The 22,268-nt window shown below is 36.5% G+C and overlaps 1 pseudogene; it reads left to right on the top strand.

The window, feature by feature from the left end:
* On the top strand, positions 11,847–12,808 carry OR4Q12P (olfactory receptor family 4 subfamily Q member 12, pseudogene; annotated as a pseudogene).

The raw sequence follows: 22,268 nt of genomic DNA, 5'->3' as shown, positions 1-22,268 counted from the left end.
ATGCCTATACAAGTTATATTTAAACAACAGAAATTAAAGACAAAAATAATAACAAGCAAAGAAGAAGAGAAAAATATAGATTACCTTTCCAGAAACAACATTAGGCAGAGAACTGATTTCTCAGCAGCTACAGTAAAAACCAGAAGATGTGGAATTATATCTTGAATGTTCTGGGAATAGGAGGGGAACTGACAAACCAGAGTTGTATCCGCAGGAACAACATCTGTGAAGGGGAAGGCTAAAATAATAACGTGCTAAACAGAAGCAGCATGGATAAGGGTGTGAAGTTTGCCCTTCCTACCTCTGATAAACATAAAAACCTTGTGTTTTGCTTCTTTAGATATAATTATTAAAAAAATCTAAGTCTGAGAGTTCTTTTGTAAATGATGTGTGATAAGCCCAGTGTCTGAAGCCTGGGTCTGTTTCTTCTGAGGTGCTTGTTGGCTGTCACGAATGGCACCTTGTTCTATTGTATACTGTGGTAGGTAAAATAATGGCCCCCCAAAGATGTCTACGGCCCAATACTCAAAATAATATATTCAGAACCTGTCAAGCTGCTACATCACATGGGGAAATGGACTTTACAGATATGATTAAGATTAAGGACTTTCACCTGGGGAGATTATCCTCAATTACCCAGGTGGGCTCAATGTAATCACAAGAGTCCTTAAAAACAGTAAGCCTATTCTGGCTGCAGGAAACAGAGATGGTGGTGTGAAGACTTGACTCATCCTTGCCGGCTTTGAAGATGGAGGAAGTGAGCTACCAGACAAGGAAAGCAGGCAGTCCTTCACAACTGGAGAAGGTAAGGGTACAAATTCTCCTCTAGAGCCTCCAGAGAGGAATGCAGCCCTGCCCACACCTTGATTTTCAGTCCAGTGAGAACTTGTCAGACATCTGACCTACAGAACTGTAAGATAATAAATTTATTTGTGCGAGTCGCCAAATTTGTTACATTGTAGTAGTAATAGAAAAGCATACAGTTATCTTTGGCTTTCTCTGTTCATTGCCCTTGAAAAGTTATGCCTTCCTCCACAGAGGATTTGAGTTTCTGCCTGCCAGGCACCTGAGGACACTTATTTATTAGGGGTATCCTTAAGCAAAGGCAAAGTCTGAGGTTCCCAATATGTATACTAAGGCTGCAGTCTTTGTGAGGGCCTTTCTGTGGCCCCAACTTCTCAATGATGTTTTTCTCTCTTTTGTTTTCTCCCCCTCTGCTCAGTGTCAAGGCAATGTTGCCTACAGTTCCCTAGACTTCAGGTGGGAAGCAGGCTTAGTTGTGTTTTCCACTTATCTTGAAGATAGAGCTCTTTTTGTCCTAGCTTAAGATGAAGAGTATCTCCCATAAGGCTTCACATCTAAAGAAGACCCTGGGCTTTAACTTTTGTCTCCTTTGCAAAGTTTCTAAGATGAATCCCAAGTTTGCCATGATTGGGAATGCTCTCAGGGAAAACGATGACTCGGTTCTCTGATGTTTTGCTTACGTCTCTGGGTGCTGACTTACCTGAGGAATCCAGCATTGTTATTTCCTTCTATCTCATTAGCTTTTTATGCTTTTTATCTGTCTTTTCTGTTGGTGGTAAGTCTAAACAATTTATTTTTCTATTACTGGTAATTAAGGCAACCCCTGTCATTTCTACTTCTAAAAGAAAAAAAATAATTTGTCCATTTCTCTTCATTTCTACTGCTTTCACAATAATTTATGCTTACATATATCTGTATATCCATTTATGCCTACTGCCTTTGGGAGTATGCTAGTATAGGCTATTGGTTCTTTTTTGGAAGGTAGCCAGTGACCTATTTTCCCATGTTCTCTATCTGATCCTTCCAGAGTGATGTTATAAAAATATTTAGGAAATAATTTCAGTAGCTTTTTAAAAATTCTTCCAAATTCTTTCCACTCTTCTTTGAATAAAGCCAAAACTCCTCACCATGATCTATAAGACTCTCCAGGTGGTGACTTCTGGCTGCCTATTGAAACCCATCTCATACTCCCCCTTGTTCACCATATTACAGTGACCATGCAATCTAGAGTTGACCCCTCTCAATGGCTCTCAATCACACGACTCTGTTTTATTCATTCATAACAGTTATCAAAATCTGCAGTTATTTTATGCATTGTCTCTTTTCCCTATTAGCATGTTTACTCCATGAGCAACAGTACCTCTCCTATCCTGTTCAAAACCATAACCATCTCAAACATTAGCACAATGCCTCGCATGTATTTGCAGCTCAACAAATATTTATTGAATGAAAAAACATGTTCTTTTGAGCCCATTTCCATGAAATATTAATAAGCCTTATTGAAAGGAGTTTGATGTTGAAATAAATGTGGCAAATACTAGTTTGAATAAAGTCAGATAGGTCTGGTTTTCTCAAGGGTTTCTCAGAGCCTTTGCTATGTTGAGATGTATGGCGAATCTCCTAAATGAGGTGGTATGGTGGCGTGATTCCCAAACTTATTTGAACCAAGACGCTTTGTTTTCATTTTCATTTTTTCTTTTTTTCATGAGTCTCAGGATTAGTATTGTATGGAATACAGTTTTGAAAATACTGTCCAATACCTTCATTTACAAGGTTACAAAATTGCCTTCTGTTGTTTTGTATTAAAAAAGTTTTGTGTGTGTATCCGTCTTCTTAGTTGCAATTGTGAAGTATGCATTCCTCTCATAGAGGTTGCTCAATAACTATTTCATGCTGATGGCAATAAATTTACAAACATCAATATAATTAGATATGATATTAAGAAATATTAGCAAAAACTTAGAAACTAGACAGAATGGATGAGAATACATGTTAAAGAGTAATATAATAAGCTCATCTAGTGAAATTGCCAAGATCTGCTTGTCTAAAAAATACACTCTAGATCCAAGAGCAGCTCTTGGATCAAGAAATATTGCAAAAAGTGTGCCTTTGAGAGTCTTTGTGTCTCCTTGACTTGCCTGATTCCAGAGGATCTATAACTAATCAGAAAAGACAGATGAGGTTCATTTTCAGAGCTGTCACATGTCAAAGATTGCTGGCCATTTATCTGTCTAGAACATTTTTATCTTTCAAAAGTTAGAAATAGATTTCTATCTGTAAGTAAGGACTGATTTATACTTGGAGACTAGGAAGACGGTTATCCTGGGCAGTGTATATTTCAGACAAGAATCTGAAAGACCTGGCCTACTTTGGTGAGAGAGGGCATGGCAGCTATCTTGTCTCCAGGGCAAACCTCTGGCTGCCATGTGCTTCTCTGATTACAAACTGGGATCCTGCCTGTGTGCCCAATATTTGCATCTGAAAGTCTGTGCAAGCTTCAAAAGGTAAAGTAGAGCAGTGAACTTGCAGGTGTCTCTCTTATGCTGAGGGCTTGCAATTCCAGAGTGAATGGGAGATAGAGGGAGCCAGAGCCATCTGGTCTGTATGTTTTATGTCTGAACAATGGATAAAAGCCCAGTTTTTTTTTTTAATCAAATAAATATGCATTCCCAGGAGTCTGCCTCCCTGCACTGTTCATTTTTATTTATTTTATTTTTTTTCTGTAGGAGTGTTCACAAGTTGTGTTCATAAATTTCACCTATGGCTGAATTTATAACTGAAGCTGAAAGTTCTCTGTGTGTCTGTAAATGATAAAATATTTTATCTTCCTTGTATGAGCATCAAATATTTTCTTACTCTAGGAAGAAACTCATAAATTAGATTATAAAACTCCTTCCATTTAATGGAGTTCCAATTGTGATTGGCTACAGAGAAAAATACGTGCTTTCATAAATTTAAAATAAGGGAAAGAATTTTCAGAGAAGAAAGAAATTGTATTTCTAATCATTTAAACGTGCTAGCCTTTTTTTTTTTTTTTAAAGATTTTATTTTTTCCTTTTTCTCCCCAAAGCCCCCCAGTACATAGTTGTATATTCTTCATTGTGGGTCCTTCTAGTTGTAGCATGTGGGACGCTGCCTCAGCGTGGTTTGATGAGCAGTGCTATGTCCGTGCCCAGGATTCGAACCAACGAAACACTGGGCCGCCTGCAGCGGAGCGCACAGACTTAACCACTCGGCCACAGGGCCAGCCCCTAAACGTGCTAGCCTTTTAAGGATAAAAAATCCAAAAATCTTCTATCAGAATCTGCTAGCCCAGAATCATTTATATGAAGAATCCGAGTTCGGGTATTCAGAATGAACCCTTCAACAAATCAGAATGGGTGGTCATTTTGGTTTAGAAAGAGCTGTATGTTTTCCTTCATCATTTTGTAACAAGTTGGAATATAACAAACATGTATTTTATTTTTTGTAAGACTTTGTTTTCACATAGAAAAAAACTCTTTAATCTGAACTTAATAAACTTCCTATACTGATTTCCCTGGTGAGATGAGCTAGCATTACTTCTGCATATCTAACATTATTAAAAATGTGAAAATTTTGTTGGGGCCAGTTCAGTGGCATAGTGCTTAAGTTTGGTGTCCTCTGCTTTGGCAGCCTGGGTTCCTGGGTTCAGATCCCAAGTGCAGACCTACACCACTCATCAAGTCATGCTGTGGTGGAAATCCACATGCAAAATAGAGGAAGATGGGCACAGATGTTAGCTCAGGGCCACTCTTCCTCAAGCAAAAAGAGGAAGATTGGCAACAGGTGTTAGCTCACGGCCAATCTTCCTCACCAAAAAAATAAATAAAAGTAAAATTTTTGTGTTCAACCAAATTGAATTTTATTTCTGATAAAACATTTTGGTATCAACAGTAGTTGTGTTGCTCTGTAATGTATCATCTTACATATAATTTCCAATATCCTTTGTTAACTTTAATACCTTGGACTGGGGCTGGCCCCGTAGCCGGGTGGTTAAGTTCATGTGCTCTGCTTCAGTTGCCTGGGGTTCCCCAGGTCGGATCCTGGGCGTTGACCTACACACCAGTCATCAAGCCATGCTGTGGTGGCATCCCACATAGAAGAACTAGAATGACCTACAACTAGCATATACAACTATGTACTGGGACTTTGGGGAAAAAAAATACCTTGGCCTACTACTAAATTGATAATTAATGAAAAATCTTTGTACACTCAGACAATTTTTAATAAGATAGAATGCAAGAACATTGATTATCATAGTTTTAATTTGCCTGCTATTTTTATATATTAGAGAATAGCTGTCAGATAACAGTTTGATAGGATATTTAGCTGCCTTTAGACCATATTAAAGCATATGTTTATTTTCACCTCTTTAAGAAACATGAAAAGGATGTGTGTGACTGCTGGCATTCATAAAATGTGTGCTAATTGTTGATCTGCCTAGATGCTTGTGTGTGACAGAAATTCTCAAGCATCAACCTCCTATTTCTCTGTACACTAGTGAAGAATCAGAAGTTCGTTACTGTTAGTACATTCAGGCTGCTATAACAAAAATACCATGGACTAGGTGGCATATAAAAAGCAGAAATTTATTTTTCATAGTTCTAGAGGCTGGGAAGTCCAAGATCAAGGTGCAGGCAGATTCGGTTTCTGGAGGGCCCACTTCCTGCTTCAAAGATGTGTCCTCAAAGAGGGGAAGAGGAGAGGGAGCTCTCTGGGGTCTTTTTTAATAATGGCACTAATCCCACTCATGAGAGCCCCATCCTCATGACCTATTCACCTGAAAGCCCTCACTTCCAAATACTGTCACACTGGGGTTAGGTCTCAATATATTAATTTTGAGGGATCACAAACTCAATCTATTGCAATTACTTTTGTTAAAAGTTATAACTAATATGGGTGGTTGAGACTACTGAAAACACTGGTAGCAAGGAAATACAAATGTATATGCAAGACAATGGATATGTTTTTATTTATTAAGAGCAAAGAAAAGTAATTTGTTTTAAAATATAAACATCTGGTTGTGCTAGGATGTGAAATAAAATGAATAAAGGACAAAACTTAGATGAAACAAAGTTATAGAAGTTTGAAGGAAAGTAAACTTTATTCGTCTTAAAGTACCTACTAACAATTTTTTCTAAGAGCCAATTTTACCTTAGGTTAATTTTCTAGCTCTGTTTATTGAAAACCTAACAATGGTGGAATGCCAACTATTCTACTAGAAAATATTCCTTAGGGTAAAAATGACTTAATTGGTAAGGTTTTATATGGAGTAAAAAGATGATGAATGACCTATTAATTCTTAGTGAGAAGCCATAGATTTGGGCTTCCCTGAGAGCAGTAACTCTAGTAACTGGGCGTGTCACTAGAGAGACCCTGGAAGCTATGTAGATGGAGCTGTGACAGGATACACTGACTCCTATGAGGCCTGTATATTCTAAGCCAAGGTGAATCCTACACGCTCCTCCGTATCTCATCTTCTTTCCTGTGAGCTGCCACTTTGTAGGGGAAGGGAAAACTCTAACAACTGCACTGCTGTGAGAACTCCTTCCGTAAAAGAGAAATTTCCAATACCATCCTGCTGGTATGCTGTACTCCTCTCCTTTCCCTAATGTGAAATCTGAGCATATGTGTGACCTTTTGATGCCATGTTAAAATATTGTTCAACAAGCTCACATAAGAGTCATCTAACTCTAGGGTTTGGAATGGTGTTTAACTTAGTACTTAGCATTTATGGGATCTCAGATGTGCACAGTTATAAAGATAGATATAACAGAAACTGCTAAATTCTGTTAATTTTTAGTGTGGAAGAAAAGATAATCCCAAAGGTTAAGCTTGTATTACCCTTTAAGATATTAACTTTTATATATAACTTAGAAATTTTATTTCAGTGTTGTTTTTTATACTCTGATTATATAGTCATATGTTTATATTCTCGTTTGCACTGGCTTCGTCATCCTACTGTTTCTCATTAAAGAGTTAAATACAATTTTTTTTTAGCATTTTTAAACCTTTTATTATGAAAAATTTCAAGTATATACAAAAGTAGAGAGAATAAAACAACAATCTCCATCACTCAGATTCAATAACGATCAACTCATGGACAATCTTGTTGAATCTACAGCTCCCTATTTCCCTTATCATTTCTTAGGAATAAATCCCAGACTTCATATGGTTTCAGCTATAAATAGTTAATGTGTGAATTAAATATAATTTTTGACATGTGTTCTTCATCTATTTGTTTGAGAATTGTTTTGTAATCATAAAAAATTATACTTTGACAATTTATAAATAATTTTCAATTGCTACTGACAATAGCTGTGTTTTCTGTATAAGATCCATACATAGCCACCAATTAGACGAGCTGCTTGAGGTGTCAAGAGACTCAGTTGTTGTATTAAGCCTCTATAACACCTTGACGGAAATGTTTCCTCTTCTACAGCTTCCGGTGTTAACTTGGTATTTATCATTCAGCCTGCCACACTCCAGAAAACATGTTGAGATAGAAACTGGAGAGAATTGTTTTACTCAAGTATATACCGATGCTTAGAAAATTGGTAGCATAGGTGGAGCCAAAGTAATCAATCCATAGTAAGTAAAAGGGGTGTGCTGTGTTGGGCAGTAAGGTCTGACCATTTCAGAGTCTGCAAGGCTTAAGAGCTTGCAAGCAAGAACCGAGATTCAGACAGCTCAAAAACAATAGCAGCCTAGGGAGTCCCAGGGCTCATTAGTCTGAGCAGTGGCATAAGGACTATAAAAACTTCAGGCACAGGGGCCGGCCCAGTGGCGCAGTGGTTAAATTCACACGCTCCGCTTCTCAGCATCCCGGGGTTCGCCGGCCCAGATCCCGGGTGTGGACGTGGCACCGCTTGGCACACCAGGCTGTGGTAGGCATCCCGCATATAAAGTAGAGGAAGATGGGCACGGATGTTAGCTCAGGGCCAGGCTTCCTCAGCAAATAGAGGAGGACTGGCAGTAGTTAGCTCAGGGCTAATCTTCCTAAAAAAAAAAAAAAAAAAAAAAAAAAAAACCCCTCAGGCACAGCCAAGAGCCCTAAGGGACGAGTTCTTTCCTATCCTTACAGCCAGCTCTCAACTAGGGCTTGACTTATAAGGAAGCAGTTAGGGTACAGACTGGGCAACTGTGATGGTCATCTGAGAGTTTCTCATTTTGCTGGCCTGAGACTATGAAGAAGGGGCTAGTGGGATGAATAGCAGGGTAACATATTCCTTCCTTGAACTCACACAGCTCCTAATATGCAATGATCTAAGTTTCTCAGATATGTTTATTCAAAGCTCTACTCTCCTCCCTTGCTCCTCTTTCTGTTTCTGAAACCATTTTTATACCTCCTGTTGTCCATACTCTTTTTCTCTTTATACTCTGGCATTTATCATTTAAATTTAAGTGAGTTTTTTTGCTCTAGGTTTATACTCTTAGAAGCATCACAAAACAATGAAATTACCATAACCTCAGGGGATTCTAGTGCTGGTGGTATCTTGGAAGGTGGTTACAACGTTTGGATAGGTAGGATCAACTTTACTTAACAGAAGACATTGGATTCATGGCAATATTGTCTTAAGACTACCTAATTCTATTATCATCCCTCCTAGATCCTAATTTTCCATTTCTTGAATTATTTCAGTTACTTTCTGCTAAATCTTCTTCACTTTCTTCAAATGCAATTTAAAATGTAATATTTCAAACACAACCAAAAATGTTTAGAGAGGAAAGATTTTGCCCTTCTCGATAGGAAATACCATCTTGGGTACCACCTCCAATGAATGGTGGCCATTTCTTGGTGTTTCAGGAGAAATTAGAAAAAGTATCAGATGTCTCCAAAGGGAGTCTACGTGGCATTTAAACTCCAACTAGCAAATCACTTTCCATTGTTTGTGAGGTCAAGTTTCTTCCTCTGAGAATGCTTTTAGTTCAACACAGACAAAAATAAACAGGCAAAATAGTAAAATACGATATACTGTATTTTTTTTTTTTTTTTTTTTTTAAACAAAACAACTCCCTCGAGGAAAACTTGACTCCCTTTCTTGGTATTTTCCTCATAAATCTGTCTGGTTCCCTGCTTAGAAAAATTGGAGAACAGCTGCTTAGCTGTCCATAAAGAGCCCTTAATTATTTAAAGACCTTGATTTCATCCTCTTCCCTCCATGCTGTGTTTGGCCCTTCCATAAAAACTTTCACTTCACATTAAACATTCTCAACTCCACTGGCTCATTTTGCCAACTTAAACATTTTTATTGACTTCCACAAATTCTTAGGTTATTCTTAGGATGTGAAATATGATAACACTTGATAGGGCCTGATCCTACAGCTTGGAGCGTGATAATGGAGCTGGAAATTTTGAATGTTATTTCCCAGACCCTGCAGGGGTTTGGCATGGGAAACTATGTTGTGGTGGAAGGTGGTTTTATGGACATTCCTTCGTGCTAGTGGATATAGTGCTCTTTTCATTCTTCAAAGAATACTCACAGGCTGAATTTCTTCCTGTGATCAAGTCATTTTAATGAGACTTCAGAAATGTAGAGGCTGGAAATGTTTCTATTCAATTTGGCAATTTTATTAACACTGAAAGTGAAATTTCTGTGCTGGTTGGAATTTTGTTCTCATATTATCTGAAGGCAGAAAATTTCTTGAGGCAGTAAGAAAATCCAAGAATAACCAGCATCCAGCCCATACCTTAATTACAACTCAGATAACCAAGACATAGGGTGGCCTATTTTTGTCTTATGAAATTTTAACATTTTGATATCACTATTAGTTAAATCTTATTACACCAGTCTCCTGGGAACTATGTGAAAATATCTATTGTACTGAAGTCCTCAATATGAAATATTACTTTAAAGAGATATATCATAGACTAGGGCTTCAAAATGTCTTGTAGTAATTTGGATTATAGTATATTTTACACACTTATTTAATCTACCCTTCTGATTCATTGAATTTTAATATTATTTGTTTTAATACAAGCTTATCTTTTTTTAATATGCGTCTTGTGTACAATACCCTTTGTATACTATGTCTTCACATTAGGAAATAATCACGTTGTTTCTCAGAAATAAATTACAATCATGCTTTGGATTATGCTTTTACATTCATTTTTTTCTTTTTCCTATTTTTTTTCGAAATTTCTTTGCAATCTTTTTGTAACTTTGGTTTTTCTTTTTCAGACTCTTTCCAGCTTCCCCAAGATGAGGTTTGAAATTAGATCCAGCATTTTAATGAGAGCTTGCCCTCTGCTAATTAAACATTTTAGATAACTGGAAATAACATCAGCATGCCATCTCCACATGGAAATTGACAATCCTTGGTATATACAAAGAGGACTGGAACATTTCCAATGAATCAGAGCTCATGTAGGACTGTACATATGACAGAAAGTGGTTGCCTGTATTTTTGCTTTGTTTTGTTTTCCAAATAATTCTAGAAAGTGAGGTGAATCCTTTCATTACTTATGAGATTGGAGAATCAGATGCGCCCTATTCTATAGGCAGATGAAAAGGATGGGCCCGTATGTGGTGTGACAGAGACATCCAGAAGTTCCTTGGGCCCAAAATATTTCTCCCACTTGTTTATCTTGAAATAATGTATAGGGAGAAATTTCTCAGTATTAAGAATTTTTATTTTTGAAATTCAAGTGCTTTTCTGCATTGTCTATGGAAATCCTTGATACCTAGTGTAGATAACTATCAGGTAACTTTGACTGAATGATTTGAGAGAACCAAGTGCAACATGGAATGGGTAATTGGGACTGGGGACAGAAAAATACAAATTTGATCTCACTTAATATTTTGCCTAGAGCTGGCTCTGGATTGGAAATACCTTACTCTAGACAGGGAGACATCTGCTAAATCTTAACCATTTCAATGGAAGAAATGTTCTCTGATTTCTCATTTGTAGTCCAAGCTATTTCCACCCAATATCAGGGATGAATGTAAGAGTAGAGCAGGAGAAATGGATAAAATAATATCTTAGTGGATCTTTTATTTGTCTTAAGTGTGCCTATGGTTGATGAAAAGTCCAAAGGGAGCATAATTCTGATTACCCTCATTATCCTTTCCTACAAAATGGGTCATGGTGAACCTCTTTTGAACATGCCTCAGTGATATGGCTCATTGCCCTTGGTCTCTTCTTTTGGTGATTAGTGTGTTCCAGCTGCTGTCCTACTCATCCTCAATATGATGCTTCCCTAAAGTTTAAGGGTAAAGATTTTATTTCGTGTTTCTTCTACAACTTCTCAATCTCTGTCACCTGAGATAAATAAAAACAAAGAACATGAATTTCTTTTTAATTCTTCCTGAGTAATTTGTTTCCTAACAGGTACTACTAACCTTTATACCATATGGCAATTCATAGCACAAAGTGTTCTTCCTTCAATTTGATAAATTATTATGCAGTAAGCATTGCGGTGTGAGTGTAAAGGCAAATAAGAAATCTTTCCTCACTTTGAGTGACTTAGTCATTTTTCATGTAAGTGTATGGTGCTCATGGAGATTACATTTGATTTTCAAAACAACCTTGGGAAATATAATCTCTATATTATATTGAACAAACAAAGAACAAAACTCATGTTTAATACCTTGCCTGGGGTCACTCCACTGGTGAGAAGTAGATTGGATCTAGATCTTTCATTTTAGAACTCTTGTTCTTAAAGGATATAATTCTGTCTACTGAAAAAAAAGCGATTTTCGTGCTCTCATCACTTCACGATGAATGTCATTATCTCCCTTCCCAATTTGTTGTAAATGCAATTTAAAAGTATTACAGGAATAAAAGGTTGAAAGAGATGCAAAATGTTCCTTGTTCTATCTATACAGGAACATACGTTTCCTACCTCACAGAACTTGCTTAATTTTTTTTCATCTTGGAATATGGTTCTATAAACACCAGATCCCAAATCTGGTAACATATATATGTTACAATATATATACATATTGTCTTTAGTCTAACTTACACTTTTCTTGTTCTAATTTAATTTTTCTTTCTCTAGGTCACTTGGTATTCTTGACTTGAAAAAAGACGATGATTCTAAGGTGACAGAATTTGTTCTTCTGGTCTTGTCATCCTTTTGGGAGCTGCAGCTATTTCTCTTCTTAATATTTTTGTTGTGTTAGTGTCCTGGGCAAGCTCTTGATATTGGTAACAGTGAGAGCTGATGCCCACCTGCTCCAATCTCCTATGTACTATTTTTTGGGCCATCTGTCCTTTGTTGACCTATACCTGAGCTGTGTCACTATCCCCAAGATGTTAAGGGATTGCCTACAGTAGGGCAAGATCATCTCTTTTTCAGGATGCCTGGGCCAGACCTACTTCCCGCACTTTCTGGGAGCCAGTGGGGGTGTTTTTGTTGCTAGTCATGGCCTACGACAGGTATGTTGCCATACGTAATCCTTTGCCCTACCTGAGAGTCATGAACCACCAGCTATGCCTTCAGTTGGTTTTTGCCTGCTGGTGTGGGGGTTTCATCCACTCTATCACACAGGTCATACTTGTCTTCCAGCTGCCCTTCTGTCACCCCAATGAACTGGACAATTTTTATTGTGATGTCCCACAGGTCATCAAGCTAGCCTGCATAGACATGTACGTGATAGAGGTGCTGATGGTCTCAAACAATGCTCTGCTATCTCTTGTCTGCTTCTTGGTCTTGCTATTCTCTTATGCTGTCATCCTGATCACCCTGAGAACTCGCTTCCACCAGGGCCAGAGCAAGGCACTCTCTACCTGTGCCTCCCACCTAATAGTGGTCAGCCTGATCTTTGTGCCATGTGTATTCGTCTACCTGAGGCCTTTCTGCAGCTTCTTTGCGGATAAGGTATTCTCCATCTTTTACACAGTGATCACGCCTATGTTGAACCCCCTCATCTACACACTCAGCAATGCTGATGTGAAGACAGCCATGAAGAAGCTGAGAAAAAAACATGTGATATGCTTCCGCCATGTTAGAAAACATACTCTCTTGGGACACTCTTAACTCATCCTGTACATGAGTACATGCCTGAAAGCCAATTTGGTGACTTTGGTATGAAAGAGAAGCCAGCATGAAAATTATAATGCATTGCTATTGAGGCATAGGTAGCTTTCTCAGGGATTAAATGTTAAGCAGGGAACTCGAGAGTGTTTACTGGCTCACAAATGATAACAGGAATTAATTGCAGGCTAAAGTCAAGAAGACTCCTTGAAAGAGCAACTCTTCTATCCTTTTGTCTATAAGTGGTCTGCATTTATTCAATTCATTTCAATTTTAAACTCTCTTCAAATGAAAGAAGATATTACGTCCTTTTTTTGCCCTGCTCCTCCAGAGTTTAACAACTTTAGTATCAGGAAATTCCTTCTGATGTCTCAACAGTCTTTTCCAAAGCAATGTGAACCCCTTTGTCCTGTCTCTAACAAAGCCTGAAAACAGCACTAACCATCCTATATATTAATGTTCGCTAAGAACTGTGTTTTATATTGTGCCAAATTTTAAAAATGCACTTAAATTCAATTCACTTGAACGAACATATGCTCTCGGCAAGGTTTATGTGTGAAGCAAGGGAAATCTGGGAGTTCTGGGGTGATGGAAGCTTCTAGTGTTCTGTCTAGCGGCTTCTCTAGAAGAGGTGTCCCATTCCACCTCAAGTTATTCTTTGAGTGAAATTACAGTGGGGGTGAGTAGATAAGCTGGCTCTTCAAGTAATCCTCATGTTTAAGAGCTCTAGACTCTAAAGGAAAAGACAAAGAAATGAGTTACGGTTTATAGCATTCATAGTTAGTACTGCTGAGTCTCAAAAGTACTTTGAGGAGTAGGTAATGTTAGTCAACTTCAGTTTTACAAATGAACTCAGATTTCTTAAGTGTCTTGCTCAAGATCACTTAGACAAAGTACAATCAACCAAGAAAGCTAGTAATTTTAGATAATTAAGATTAACTCAATATTTTCCTTTCCACAAAGGGTACTTATCCCAATTAGATGGATCAATTATTTAATTTCTACTATACCTATATAGGAGCTCCAGAGCTAGGAGATCCTTAAAAACATTCACTTAAGCATTTATATCTAAGGTTATCTACTTCTGATATAAATCTCTTTGCAAATTTTTATGGGTATGGAAAGGTATTTATTCTATTTACTAAAAAATAATATAATGATGGATTATTAGCAATATTTTTATATTTACTCACTTTATTTTCTAATCAATTGCTATAGAGAGGCTTTTCTGATTACTTAGCTGAAAAACATACCTCAGGAAAAAGAAGTCTAAAATTCCACCTAATGTTAGGATTTCCTAGGTAACTTGCAATACCCCTGGTCATGTAAGAACTTGGACATCTTGCCATTTGCATGTTCTACCACACATCAATAGATCACTCAAATACTAAATGATAAAGTCTCTCAATATCCACTAGAGGAAGGTGGATGCATTCCAAGATGATATGTGAGCCCAGATCATCGGGAGAAGTAGAGCAGAGAGGTCAGAAGTGTGGACTCTGGAGTCAGATCCCTTCATCATGGTCCAGCTCCACCACTTCCCAGAGGACAAGCAACTTAACCTCTCAATATCCCTTTGACTATTGTCCTTTCAATGAGGACAATAATAGTATCTGCCTCACTGGATTCTCAGAAAAATGAAACAAAATAATACCTGTACAGCTCTAATAAGCATGTCTACATATGGTCAGAACTCAATAAATATTGGCTGTTTATGTTACAATTATTGCTAATTGTTCTGTTAAATTAAAAGAGAAACAAAATCTGAAAGAACATTGTATAATTGTTTGATCCTAGAGAATCACAAGACAGAAAAAGGAACTGAGTTTTTGACCTGAGACACCTGTTATGTGACAGTAAAATCCCTAATAACTCCCCCATTCATATCAAAATTAGCCTCGACACAAGAAATTTCATGTTAGGTGATAAATGAGTCCTCAAAATATGTTAAAAAAATCACATTTTAAGTGGTTTTAAAAAAATGATCTGGTTAATATCATACTTTCAAGTCTTTTATATCATCATTTTTAATTTAATTAATTAATGTTAGAATAATTTTACATTTACAGAAAAGTTTCAAAGACAGTACAGAGAGTTTCTGTATACCTCATACCGTTTCCTCTACTGTTAATATCTTACATTACTATGGTACATTTGCCACAACTAATGAACCAATTTTGATACATTATTATTAACTAAACTTCACATTTTATGTAGATTTCAACACTTTTTCCTTAATGAATAGGCTGACTCAAGATATCTATTTTTTATTTATTATCGTGCTAACTATTGATTTATTGTTTTTATGCTCTTTATGTTCCCAAGCTTTTTGTAATTATTCCATAAACAAACAGACTTCGTGAGCTTCACTTGCTTAGAGAAAATGGTAAAATCCATAACGTAAATACAGTGTAGTCTGGTTCCTATCTCTTAAGTGAATAACTCTTTGACTTCCTAACCTAACCAATCTTTTCTTCAAATCTATAGCTTCTCAGCTGCAAGTTCTATCCTGCCCCAGACTCTGTACTAATATTATCATGGGAATATGTAGGGGTACTGAGCAGTGTGCCTGGGGATAAGAAAATCTCATATAATACCTAGGAGTCCCTGTATTAGTAATTTTGTTATACTACCACTCTAAACCTTGAGCCCAGTTACAGTGACTAAGCTTGTTTGGAGACCAAGTATCGATCCCCACTTACTGTCCCAGTCCTGTCCCATCGTATGGACCTCTGAACTGTAGGTAGTTTCCCTTTTCCTTCATGACTCTGGACATGTTTCTCGCTCTACTTGAATTAATGACCCCCTGTTCGGCTTCAATATTAGAGTTCTTATCTTCTTGGAAGTCATGTCTGATCCTGTCGTTATAGAGTTTTATCAACTGATCATCATATGAATTCTCATACTCATAACATGCTTTACTTGTGTTTAGTGAGCATAGCACTTACAAATGTGATGCAATTTTAATTTCACTTAATGGGCTGCACCATTATTCAGTGGTCTCTGTATCTAGAGTATCAAGCACAGTGCTCAGCCAAGAATAAATGTTCAATAAATGTTTTTTTTTTTACTGATATATAATTTATATATAATATTGTGTAAGTTTAAGGTGTGCAACATGTTTATTTGATACATTTATTTATTGCAATATGATTACCACCATAGCTTTGGCTAACACCTCTATCACATTTTGTAATTATCATTTCTTTTTTTGTGGTGAGAACATTTAAGGTCTAGTCTTTTTTTTGTTGTGAGAACATTTAAGATCTAGTTTCTTAGCAACTTTGAAGTGTATAGTATAGCTTTGTTGACTATAATCACTATGCTGTACATTAAATCTCCAGAACTTATTCATCTTCTAGTTGCAGGTTAGTGCCCTTAAGCAACATCTCCCCAATTCCTCCATCCCCCAGGCCCTGGTAACCACCGTTCTACTTTCTGAGTTTTGCTTTTTTAGATTCCACATATAAGTGATATCATACAATATTTGTCTTTCTTTGTCTGACTAAATATTATTTTGAAGGAAGGAAGGAATAATGAGAAAAGAAAAAAGAAGGAACCTAGGAAGAGAGGAAGGAATGAAGGAACAAACAGAACAAGATAAGGAAGAGAGAGAAACATGTGAGACAATCCTTTATCTCAGAAGGAATTTGAGTGGAGAAACCCAGTAAAAACAGGACTGCCACAATTAGCCATTTCCTTGTCCAAAAAGCTTCTTTATTTATAACCTCTAGAGTCCTAGAACAATAAACTGCTACCAAGAGCAATAAAAAGCACTTTTATGTTGCAACATAATAATCCTTTCTACCTCAAAAAAGCGTTAATCTGGGTGAACGCTATTTGGGCTACCATATTTTCCTTGTGTGCCATTCAAACACAAAATTCAACCTCATTCAAACTTTAGGCCTGACTTGAAAGTTCACACTTAATTTAGTGATACATTTTATACTCAATTTCAGAGGTGTAATCCTCAACTTTAGTCAAATCTCCTTGACCTAAATGCCTTAGAAATTCATTCATGTAATAATAGGACTGAAGCAGTATCTTCACAGTGCCACTAAATTAAAAATGTAGCTTATCTACTTTAGGCTCAGCAAATTTTAACACGAAGTAAAATATTTCAATAGGTTTATAAACAAATACACTATTTTGTCATTATGTTAGTGGAACAATATAGTGATACTGAACATCACCCTCCTCCTTCCCTTGCCCCAACTTTAAGTCAATTATGCAAAACTGTGGAAATGACCTGAATATTTATTAACGAGTTATTTACCAAGTAGCCTTCAACATAATTTACAAGGCATCATTTAGTGGAGATTACACTTGCACTTTCTCTGCCTAACAATACTCTCCAGTTGCTACCCAATCACTGGCCCAGCAATTCCCTCAGGGTTGTGCTGGGACATAAAGATTGCTGACACTTTCTCTCTCTTGGCAGGCAGAAATGTAGAAAGAAGCTCTTGCAGACCAAGATCAGAAGCCATGGCATGGCTATAAACTCATACATTTCTATCTGAGAAATTGAGAGAGACAGCAAATTAACAAACTCAGGCCCTCTTCTTAGGCTGCAGGTGTAATCCTTTTTGTGAAATGTAGCACATACTAAAAGAAGCATCAATATACTGATCTCAATCTTTTAGTATGAATATCTGGATATAGATCACAGTTCTGTCTCAGAAAGGTGTATTAATCCAAGATCTCAGGTTGTCCAAATCCATGTCGTGGAACCACACTCAAGAAGACGGCCAGAGTAAGTTTCTCTTTTGGAATGACAAGTTAATAAGGTGAAAGAGGCAAGAGCAACTTTCATGGATTCAAAGCGTATGAAAGGATAAAGCAGAATCTTTAAATTCTTCACTCACTTTACAAACTCTGTTCTAGTAATTCCATTAAGTAATTTGGGGAAAGTTTATTACAGTTTAAAAGGTGTATCAATATTATTTCAATTGAAATTTAGTCCTAGCTTTATCATTAACAGTGAAACCTAGATAACTCAATTTCCTCTGCACTTCATTTGTTTCATCAATGGTTAAACGGGTGAAATAAAGTCAAGTCATCTCCAAGATCCTTTTTACCTATAAGGATACATTTTACAGAAGTTATGGTCCAGTCTAGGGAATTTGAGGAGGTCATTTAAAGTTATTAGTCTAAAATGAGTGGTTTTATGCCAGGAATTAGATTTTATTCATCTTTTTATATTCACAGCACAGTACCAGATGCAGAGAATGTGCTCTTTAAATATTTATTAGGTGAAAGGATAAATAAATATTGGTGCTGTGTGAAAAACAGAAATATATATGCATATATATTCTATATTGTTTACATTAGGTTTTTTGCAGTTATTTTCAAGACTTTACTTACTCAGACACTATTGCACAAAGAGCTTGCCATGGAATGGAGCTTGCTGTTAGGAAAGAGATCCAGAATGTTTGATCTCTGCCCTTTTCAAATTGCTCACAGGAGAAACTGTGACTAAATCTCTTTCCCTGAAGATTTCAGTGAGTTGCAGTCTTGCTATTTGTTCTATTTGAAATAGTTTAGGTGGACTCATAGAGTTAAATAAAGGAACAACCTTGTTTCTTGAACAGTATAGATCCCATTATAATTGGCATACTTTCTTTGGCATCATCCCAGAGAGACCAAATTTGACCTAGGAGCCTGGGTGGACCAGTGGAAATAACCAGTTCCACAGAGGCTCTGGTCCACAGAATTCGGGTGTCTGATATTGATGCTCCTGAAATTCTACCACTAAAATGATTATGACTTAGATTTGCAGACAACTTACTACTTTCATGTCCATTAATTAACTTGATCCTCTCCATGAGTGGCACTATTATCTTACAAGGGAGAACTCTGGTTATTACAAGTGAGGAAAATTGTGTTAAGATCACACAGCCTGTAAGAGGCAGAGTTGTAAGTCAAGCCCTGTTGTTCGACCTTCAAATCCTGTGCTCTTTCTCCCAATGAAGATAATAGATCAATCTTGCGTCTTAGACTTGGATTAGTTTTATGGGATCCTGAGGGGGATCCTAGATAAAGTTGAGATTGTTACCATTCAGGAAGAATAGAGCTGCTGCCCAAACATCTTTGGTTACCCTTACTTGAACTCTTAAAGAAAGCCAGGCAAAGATATGGAGGATACTTTGTTACTACTCCAGCCAAAGGAATATATTTGAGAGGGTGGGTGTCAGCAGTAGAGGCGTTTTCCAAGATTTTGACAAGCATGAAAACACATATAAATTGGAATTAGGAGATGAACATGGTAGGAGTTTAGCATCTTCAGAAGACTCCTATCCATGTCTCTCTCCCTCCTTCCAGTAGGCATATATTCCAGTCATTAAGATGGGTAATGATAATTATATATTTGCTTACAGTGTGCCATTATATGTAACACATTTAATCCTTACAACACTTATTTGGTATATACTATTCTTACCTACATTTTACATTTAAGAGAACTGAGGCAAAGGGAAGTTAAATAACTTTCTTAAAGCAAGTAGTAGGGCTAAAATTTGAACCTAGGCAAGCTGGGTTTCAGGTTTCTCCTTTTTAACAACTGTTCTCCACCACCGCCCGTTCCTGCTGCCCTCCTGGCACTGGAGTGATCACTGGAGTGATTCTTTATTTATGATCCCTCCAAATAATTCAAGATAAATTCCAATTCCTCAACTTGACTCACAAGACCCTTTGTGATCTAAGCAATTCCTTTTCAGCCTCATTCCTAACACTTCCCTTCATGGATTCTGTGTGAATCATATCAAACCTATAGGCATTCCTCATAAAAGATGCTATAATGATTTACACCTTTTTATTTTCACGTGTCCTATTCACTAGCCTGGATGTCCTTCCTGCCTTGCCCACTTTTCTGCCCACCCAATAATTCTCTTCAACATCAGGTTAACTATCAGTTAACATCAGGTTAACTCAACTTTCAAAATCCCACTCAATGATGACTTTCTCTGGAAAGGCGTCCCTGACTCTCCTGGGCTTCCTTATCATTGTCTCAGAGAACCGTGATTGTTAGTTTGCATACAGACCTCCTCTATTTGATTGTCAACACGTTAGATGAAATAATGTCTAAATTAATGATCAATATCACATCACTTGTCACTGCATTCTCATTGTAAGTTTAAGTTGAGAAAAGTTGGCACAAACTGTGATCTTTCCAGTTGCAACTGTAGTCTTTGTCTCCAAATACTGGATATGGTTAAAAACAATAAACCAAATTCTTTATGATTAGCAGAAAAGGAGTCTTTTGACGATTGCAGAAAGCTTACGACTTTCAAATGAGAAAGCGGATATGATGACTTTGATGCTATCAGCCCTGGTAGCATACACATGCTTTAAGAAAATAAACTTTGAGGTCCCGTTGCTTAGGTTCAAATACCAGCTCTGCCAATCACATGCTCTATCACTTTGAGCAAGTTATTTACTCTTTGTGCTTCAGTTCCTCATCTCTGAAGTGGGGATAGTGATGATAGCCTACTTCATGATATTCTTGTAAGAATTAAATGAGTTGTTAACACTTAGAACAACACCTGGCATATGGTAAGTACAACATAAGTGTTTTCTGTGATTAGCTAAATATTTTTCCAACCCTTATGATTTTGCCAATTGTTTATGAGTGAATACAATTTGGCTTTGTTGATACAGTGTCATAGAATATTCAAAGATTTTAAAGACATGGACCATATTCTCTAATCAAAGGATTTTGCATCATAAGAGAGCAAATGATGTTTTAAATGCAATTCCTTTTCATGAGAAGTTCATCTATCTATTTGTCTATCTATCTTCATCATTATCATCATCTTTTTCCTATTCATTGTTCTGTCTTTCTATCATTTATTTAAGGGGATGTGTACTTCATGGGATTGGGAGGCTACAATTCAAATACCAGCCCCTTCACTGACTCTGTTATATTGGAGGATTCACCTAACTTCAAACTTTGGTGTTCTGTAAAATGAAGATAAATATTAAAATGTTTTTGTGAGAATAGAATGAGATACAATCCTGCACATAATAAAGTGTGTAGTAAATATTAACTACTATTAATGGTATCTCTTTAATGGAAATCATCAGATACTATAGTTTATTTTCTCAGGAATAAAATTATATATGAATTTTAATATTCTCTATTTTTTGTCTATATAATTTTTACATAACAGCTAAATAGGTAAAATTGCAAATTCTATTTACTAGAAAGATCCCATTTTGTAGATTCAAATTATAAAGTAAAACTCTTCATAAATACAAAAAAAACTACATAGATATCTCATCTTATTTTTGTAACAGCTCTGTGAGGTAAAAAACTTTATAATCCATATTTTATAAATGAGAAAACCAAGATTTAGAGAAAACAGATTGATTTACCTAAAGTTATCCAGTTGGTGAGGTGCTCAAACTGAAATCACTCAGCTTCTGGGCAGTCCTCTTTAAACTATCCATGCAGAAAAGAGGTTTTTCTAGTAAAGATGGAAGATACCTAATAATTTGCAATGCTTCAGAAAAGCCATTTTATTCCAAGGGACTTCTTTAGATCTTGTCTCATGATTCATCTCTTTCAAGAATTCTTCCCTGATTATTTTTATCTAATATTTTTCTCTGTATGCCTTAAGCATTCCTGTATATGGTTTGTAAAACTGTATCAGACACTTATTTTTTTAACTACCATTTATAGCATTATCTGTTTGGGAAATTTTATTCCTAATTCTTACCTATGATTACAAGGGCAGAGGGCTTTTTCAAGGCAAAGAGATTGAGGATAATGGGAACCTCAATAATTTTTTAACTTTTCAACTCTTTAGAGCAATATAGGAAAAGATATTTCTGTCTATAGTTGGACCACTTCTCAAGTATTCCTTACTGGCAAGCAAAGTGGAAGTTTCACATGCAGGCCAAGGCTTAGGACTCAAACTCACCCAATGTGATTTACAAGCACGAGCTGTTGATAAGCAGGAGGCCACTGTATATGTGGTTCTCAGTCACTAAACATGACTTAATTTTTAATTGTTTTGAAACTTCCAATCTAATTTAGAAACTGGAAACTGAGTCTTCTGCATTTGATTAAATAGAACATTATTCTTCTAAAGTTGATCTGTGTATATTATATTAAAAAGATTCACTTAAAAATTTTAAGAATTTTGACATCAGAGCTCTGATTCTGAGTTCTGGCTTTTATCTTAAGGCTGAAAAATTAATTTATCAATTTAGTAATTAATTTAAGCTTTTTCTTCCCCAAAAGGATTTCCGATGAGAGAGAGAAAGAGAAGGGAGGTATATGCTTAAGGAAAAGCAGTAAATCCGATAGAAAGAAAAAACTCATATTCTCTAGATTCTTGTTTTGGAGAATGGAATTGTAGGTCTAAGTGTAACAGAAAATCAAATGTGAGTCAATAATGTAGTAAGAAAATTAATAATGAGAAAAATATTCATTAACTGTATTCAAGAAATATTAAGAATT

This window comes from Equus caballus, chromosome 1, assembly GCF_041296265.1.
Source record: "Equus caballus isolate H_3958 breed thoroughbred chromosome 1, TB-T2T, whole genome shotgun sequence".
Classification (NCBI taxonomy): domain Eukaryota; kingdom Metazoa; phylum Chordata; class Mammalia; order Perissodactyla; family Equidae; genus Equus; species Equus caballus.
This window is presented reverse-complemented; position numbering and strand designations above follow the sequence as displayed.